Raw genomic sequence first — 7,730 nt, 5'->3', positions numbered from 1 at the left:
CGGGCGCTGATTGTGGGGTGCTCGCTGCGTTGTGAAGTGGGTGCTGTTAGTGTTTTGAAAGTTGGTTGGGTGGGTCTGGCAGCTGCCCGGGAGTAGAATCTGAGAAGTTGTTGATTGCGTCGGTGTATGAGTGGTGGTATGTGTGCATCCGCCAGTATGCTGGACACCGGGGAGGTACGGAGGGCGCCAGTGACCACGCGGAGAGCGGCGTTCTGGATCGTTTCCAGGGTCCTAATTTTGCTCGAGGAAATATCATCAAATATGAATGCATTGAACTCCAAGATCGGTCGAATCAAGACGGTATACGGAAGGAGCACGGTGCGCCTATCGGCTCCTCACTCTCGTCCGGCAAGACATTTAGGATATCAAGTCGTCGGGTGCGGCGCTGTTTTAGGTCGGCAAAATGGGGCGAGAAAGTAAGTCGGCTATCCAGGGTGATCACGAGATACTTAAATTGGGTGACGAGTGGGATGGGATGGCCATGCAGGTTCAAAGGGGCTCGAGGCGCAACGATTACGCGCTGCCTAGAAAAGTAAGTGCTGCTGGTTTTAGCGGTTAAATCTCAAGACCCCACCGGTCACACCATTGGTGGATGTGATTTAGAGCAAGATATGATTTGTTGTGTCCGGCAACGGCAACAATCGGCCGCACGTGCAGCGTTGACGACGCCAAGCAGCCGCGCATGCGCAGAGCGGGGCGGGTCACGTGCGGCGCGCGGCACGGTACCGCGGCCGGCGAGCGCCACCGAGTCCGGGCGCGGCGCGCCATCTATCGCTGACGGTCACTGAAGCGCTGTCGATGTGACCGGCAGAGGCAAGGGCGGCAAGGGACTCAGAAAGGGTGGCGCCAGCGTCATCGCAAGGTGTTGCGCGACAACATCCAGGGCATCATCAAGCCGGCCATCCGTCGTCTGGCTCGTCGCGGTGGCGTCAGGCGCATCAGCGGCCTCATCTACGAAGAGACGCGCGGCGTTCTCAAGGTGTTCCTGGAGAACGTTATCCACGACGCCGTCACCTACACCGAGCACGCCAAGCGCAAGACGGTCACCGCCATGGACGTTGTCTACGCCCTGAAGCGTCAGGGAAGTACTCTGTACGGTTTCGGCGGCTAGACACCTCCAGCGGACGGCACGGCACGCGGTGGCGGCGCGTTGGCAAACAGGCCTTTTTGAAGACCAAACATCTCGTTCCGTTGATTACGATCGCACAGTGAACACAAATGGCGTCAGTGCCGTTACTGTTTGGCAACGGTGCGGCAGCACACACTATTGCTCTATCGTCGTCGCCCCTGCCACGTTCGCCTTTTGACGGCGTATTTCGATTCACGTCTGAGCAAGATAGAAAAACGACAATACATAAGACTCAAATAGAAACGCAGTGCAACGGAAGGGTGCGCCAATAGCGCACGCCAGTGCCGGACTTTGAATCTCGGCCACGTTTGCCGTCTACGTTTTGCGCCACGCCAGGCACTCTACCATTAGCCGTTGGCCTGTTCGGTGACACCGTGCGATCGCTTTCGAAAGATGAGGGTTGCGTGGCCTTTAAAAAGGCCTGTTGTGCGCTGACGCGTGCGTGCGAACGCTGCTTACTTCTTCTCGGTCTTCTTGGGCAGCAGGACGGGCTGAATGTTAGGCAGCACACCACCCTGCACGATTGTCACGCCCGACAGCAGCTTGTTGAGCTCCTCGTCGTTGTGGATGACCAGCTGCAGGTGGCGGGGATGATCCTCGTCTTCTTGTCGTCGCGAGCGGCGTTGCCTGCCAGCTCGAGCACCTCAGCGGCCAGGTACTCCATGACGGCAGCCAGGTACACCGGCGCACCGGCGCCAACGCGCTCGGCATAGTCGCCCTTGCGCAACAAACGGTGGATACTTGCTGAGGTAGATACCGCACTTGATGAGGGCTGGCCTCAGTTCGTACAGTGTGAAGAGTGCATTTCAGTGTTCGGTGTTGTCAGTAGCAAAATCGAGCGCGTGGAATGTGATGTTGAGCGAATTCGTGAGCTGTTGAGAGTGTTGATCGGACGATGAAACGCGGGCGTAATGTAGTATAAACTGCGTGGCGGCTTAAAATGGCACCTCATAGTGCTGGCTATTGACTATGAGGTGTGGGATTTTATAGTGGTATGTGCATATATCGGTGAAGCTCTGCATTAGCGACCATATTTTTGACAGAGGGGTGAATCGGTCAAACGTGGTAGCGAAATTTTCCCAGCTTTCCTTTTTTTGCTTGTTTTATTATTACGCTAGCTTGGTGTCGAGATCTGCGGGCTTCCTCCTCGAGGGCTGTGCAAATACAACTGCGAAAAGCACGCATGGCCCGGCGTCACAGGGCCACTGCACGCTGACACTCATCGTTCCACCAGCGCGTATTTATCTCCGGGTCGACGGATGAGTGTTGAACAGACTGGTGTGCCGAGGCAAAAATAGCATTAAAAAATTCAATAAGATTAAGGGTTGATTCAGGAGGTGAGCCTGGTCTGTATAATTTTGAAATGTGGTCCAGTCCGCTTTGAGGACGATCCGTCGAGGGAGGAAATGGAAATCCAGCTGTCCTGAGGAGACCTTTAATTCAAGGTGAATTGGATAATGGTCACTGAACAGCGGATCTGTACGTACGTTGTGTGTGAAGTGCGGCACAATACGTGGTGTAGAGAGAGTCAGGTAAATCACAGAGTAGCTGTCGGCTGCCCCTCGGTGTTGTATGTGTGTAGGTGTTTGACTGTTGAGGTATGCGAGGTCATGAGTATGTAGTAGTGTGTGGAACATGGTGTCGCGTGGTTGTGTTGATTGGCACTTCCACGCTCGGTGGCGGGCGTTAAAATCACCCAAGGTAAGGCAAGGGGAGGGGATTTGAGAGAAGAGGTCGGAGAGCTGGGCGGCAATGAGGGGGTTAGTTGAGGATAGACTAAGAGAGACGAGAGTGAAGTCAGGTTGTGCGATTTTTGCGCTAACTGCTGCAAGATTAAGATAAGTATTAAAGTGCACTCGATGGTGCAGTGAATAACTGGACACATGCAGCCCTGTGCCGCCACGGCGTGTGTCATTTGCGTTATTGGTATGGAGGCAATAATTTCGGATATTAAGGTTATAGTTCGTTGAATTAGAGTCATTAAAAATAGTCTCCTCAACAGCGGCAAACGATGGTGTATGTTTAATGATATATTCTTTGAGTTCGCTCCAATAGGATACTATGCTCTGTTTGTTGTAAGAAAGAACGGAATTAAAGTGCTGCCAACGATTTTGCACGCTTTTTTTTGCGCGTGAGTCATTATTCGAGTGTGCTGTAGCCCAAAAATTACAGGCATCATGACCGGCATCACTTTGGTGTTGCGGTAATATTTTACGCAGTGAAAAGTTCTTATATCGTTTTACTTGTATATTTCATTGTCTTTTTCTATCTTTTATATGCCTTAGTACCTACTTACCAATGAATGAAAAATATAAACTAGCGTCTGGAAGGGTTCTTGGGACACAAAGTAGGGAAATTGCTTATAGTGTGTATCAACATTTTGTCGAAGACCGGGACATGAAGTTGAAGCAGGAGACGACGACGCCGTCCGGGAGAGTCCATTATTAAGAACAGCAGCTGTAATGGGCGTTGGGAAGACTTCAGCCTACCGCATACAACATGAAGCCCAGAATGGTGCCTGACTGAAGTCACCAAGCCGATCCCGACCAGCTGCAGCAAGACCAAGGGTGGATCTAGATCCGTTTGATGTTTGCGCGATGAGGAGAATGGTACACCAAATGTACATCGACGGAAAACATGTTACTCTGGACACCATCACGGATGCTCTTCACGAACAGCTCGGCGTCACCATGTCTAGATCCACCGCAAGAAAACACCTACTCGCGAACGGATTTAAGTACCGAAGGATCGACAAGCGAAAGATCCTAATCGAGAAACCTCATATTGCAGCAACGAGATGCCAGTTCTTGCGGGAGATGAAGAGGCCGCGTAAAGAAGTTCCCGATAGCAAAATTATTTATACCGACGAGACAGTACGATATGGAGAATTTGGCGTGGCTGGATGGTAGTCAAATCAACGGACGGAAGAACGCCATTGGAAAAGGAAAACATTTTATCATAGTCCATGCCGGCTTTTCAGAAGGATTTATACTGGGCGCACTCCTCCACCTCAGGACCGATGGCAAGAACGCCGACTACCATACGTCGATGAACGCCGACTGCTACGAGAAGTGGTTCACCGAGTGCCTGCTTCCGAACGTGCCAGAGCACTCTGTGATCACCATAGATAGTGCCTCATATTATTCCCGTTTGTGCCAAAAAGTGCCAACTTCTAGCTGGCGTAAAGCGGAAATCCAGGAGTGGTTGTAGCAGGCGGGTGTGACCATCGACGAAGACATGCGTAAGGTGGAGCTGCTGGAGCTAGTCAAGTCCCAGAACCGGAAGAAGGAATATTTTCTGGACAACCTTGTTAGAGATCATGGTCATCGGATCGTTCGCCTGCCGCCGTATCACTGCGACTTGAACCTGATAGAGTTAGTGTGGGCACAGATGAAGTGCGTGATAAGACGGGGGAACTTGACGGGGCGGACGGAGGAGGTGGAACGGCTGGTGGAGGCAGGCGTCGCAGCTGTCTCTCCAGAGGACTGGAGTAAGTGCTGTGAGCACGTCAAAAGGCTGGAGCAGCAGTACTGGACGAATGACGGGCTGTTAGAAGATCTCCCACCGGTTGTCGTAACGACCGATGATAGCAGCGACTCCGGCACCGACTCCGGCAGCGACAACGATGAATGAGAACAGTATGACACATCGACCATGAGAAGTGTTTCCGTTTCGTTCTTTTCAACTGACTTCGTTGCCTTTACGTGGATGTGGCATGTAGTTACGTGTGGGACGTTTGAGCTGGATGTATTGTACATATATCTGCAGCTGAATGTTCAGCGTTTTGTTGAATACCTTCAATAAAACTGAGAGAATTAATTTTCCGTGTTTGGGATTTTCCCATGTTATTCATGAAACAGCACCAGTTTGGAGCAATTACCGAATGAAAGTATAGCATAACTTGCTTCAAAGGTAGGCAATGAATTTAGCACGTAAAAATAATTGCCAACGAAAATAACCACAGTGCCAAATATATATATATATATATATATATATATATATATATATATATATATATATATATATATATATATATATATATACATTTCGACCAATCATATGAACATGAAGTTGCTGCAAACAATGCAAACATCTAAAACTGCTATTGATTCGAGAGATCCGCAATGCTGTCCTGTAGGCCTTCCGACCAATTTTGTTGGGTTTGAAAACAATTCAGCGTAATGCTCGTGACGAATTGATTGACCAGCATTAATTCCGTTCTTTCTGACGGTAAACAGAGCATAGGGATCTGGTGTTCCATTGGAGTACGAATTCCTTGAATGGGAAGGTCAGTTATGGGGAAGGGAGCGAGGCCACCTTGCTCTCCGTGCAGTGGGGCGGCATCGCGTTTTAACAGCCTGCGTGCGGGTCCGTTTGGAGGGAGCAGGGGAGAGCGAGAGCTGCCTTGATGGTGGGCGGCGTGGAGCTCCTCTCTCAAGGGACGGAGAGGTCGTGCGGCTAGACCCTGAGGGGTCTGCTCCTAACCTAACCTAACCTAACCTAACCTAACCTAACCTAACCTAACCTAACCTAACCTAACCTAGTTTAAAAGGACCCCAGCGCGCCCCCTAGGACCATAACGCACCCCGAATGGTGCGCTATAGTCCTCTACTAAAACGGCTGTGTCATTTGTTCTAGCTAACTTAGCGGGGTGAGACCAAAACAAAAAAAGGAAATCGATCGGGCTACACGCCGATATTCAATTTATCAAAATTGGGCGATAAACAAAAAAGGCACACTAAGCCTAAGTTTTATTTTTATCAACTCGGTATCTTTCTCCCTCTTTTAACCTAATTTCGTGATTTGAAAAATAAATTAGGTAGAAATAGCATTAGGATAGCTTATTTTTAGTGCTTAATTACTTTTATTGCTTAAAATTCGAAATTTCGAAAATTTTCAAGGTTTTTTTGGCGTTCAATATGTGTCAAATTTTATATGGGCTGCCACCAGAGTTGTTCTTAATATCGTAAACAGAAATAGATGTTCAACACGGAGTTTGTGCTCAGAAATGACTTACAGTCCGATTTGCTTTATTTAAAAAAGAATGAAAGGGGACATCAAGCGGAGTGCGGCCATGGTCAAAATTTTGATATTGGATCATAGGTGGCGCCACAGTAGTGAAACAAACAAATGAAAAAACGGTTTCTTGCACTGAAAGTTCACTGCGGCACATGCTACACCGTAATGCACTTTACAGGGCATAGTCAGCTGCCCACCAGAGCGCAGATATGTGGGCCGGTACAGTGACACGCCCTTGCCTCAGTCAAATGTTCTGGCCCAGTGTCACTACGACTCCAGGCCGCCGAATGTCCTGTAGTCCGTCTAAATGTCTACCATAAGGATATGTTACACTGCATATGCAAAAAATAGCCACCCCAACTGCTGGACAATTTTTAAACTATGTTAGAAAGTTTTGGGTGTGGATTTAAAACAGGGAGAATCATAAAAAAAGTCACTGCTTCAGTGCTGTTCTTTTAATTCCCCGATGTCGTTGGCGAAAGTAAGCATTGATAGAACGTGGAAGTGGATAGAGTACGGCTGGTAGATGTTTGCTACAGCCGGGCGGTAAAGTCACAGTTGTACAGTATATGCCGTGGATACAATTACACAGTACATCACAGTACAGTACAGTCACAGTTAAACAACATTACGTGACAATACAGGAGTAGCGAACGCCATACCCATGGACACATGACTTAATGAGGACGGTGGAAATCTCTCAGACAAATTGGAACGCTTACAGTTGTGTAGACGAAATGGCATTGCCATGGTCACAAAAGTATCCCGTGCCTGTTTGTCGTGTTGTTTAAAGTGTGATTGCCGTTGCTAAAACCTCAACCATTCGGGAACAGGATAAGTATGTACCCAAATTCAAGTGCAGCATGCTTTGGTCACGATTAATTAACGTAGTTTAATGCGAAATTTATTGCATCTGACTATCAACAGAGTAAGTTTGAATTTGTGTCCGGATTCAACCCGTTACGTATGTCACGCGTCGTGGTTGGCATGTTTTGAGACAATCGACGGCCTGAGTGCATTGCAAGTTAGCTCTGCATCACGGCAGACTGAGTTGTGTAACTGGTTAAACGGTGCTATCTGTACATTTAGTTTTTTCTCACTGGTGCGATTTTTTGCTATGTATTCTTGTATTCTTGCTATCTGTTTATTCACAGTCGATAGGCCAATGAATATGCGTGTTAAGTTTAATTATCTGTCGTATTCTTGTATTTTGTCCTATTCTTGTGGCATGTGAGAACGCTGGGGACATGTATAATGATGACCATAGTCTTTTATAGAGCGGTGGGGTCGGAACGCTTCAAGCGCCTGTTATTTGCTCCTGACTGCGATGGCCTGCGGCTGGTGGCAGCGGCCGCGCAAAAGGTCAATGACGTCAGAGGGCAGGATGGACCGTGCCGAGCATTGCGGCATGCGAAGCAAAATTGTTCTGTTGACCCACAATTTCATGGATTGGATGGTGGTGTCAGACAAACATGCTGGAGGCGCCAAGGCTAGTTCTAAACCTAAAAAGTAATTGTCCGTCTTTCCGGGCGTGTCGGCCACTGGGTGGTCGCATAATACTCTAATGACTGCCGGACAGCAC

General features: G+C 48.7%; 2 pseudogenes; one reads left to right on the top strand and one right to left on the bottom strand.

The window, feature by feature from the left end:
* Positions 1 to 403: 403 nt before the first annotated feature.
* LOC119102331 (histone H4-like) lies at positions 404 to 1,111 on the top strand (annotated as a pseudogene).
* A 473-nt stretch (positions 1,112 to 1,584) lies between these two features.
* Positions 1,585 to 2,352, bottom strand: LOC119102328 (histone H2A-like; annotated as a pseudogene).
* Between the last annotated feature and the right edge of the window lie 5,378 nt (positions 2,353 to 7,730).

Source organism: Pollicipes pollicipes, unplaced genomic scaffold, assembly GCF_011947565.3.
Source record: "Pollicipes pollicipes isolate AB1234 unplaced genomic scaffold, Ppol_2.1 Scaffold_5724;HRSCAF=6776_pilon_pilon_pilon, whole genome shotgun sequence".
Lineage (NCBI taxonomy): Eukaryota > Metazoa > Arthropoda > Thecostraca > Pollicipedomorpha > Pollicipedidae > Pollicipes > Pollicipes pollicipes.
This window is presented reverse-complemented; position numbering and strand designations above follow the sequence as displayed.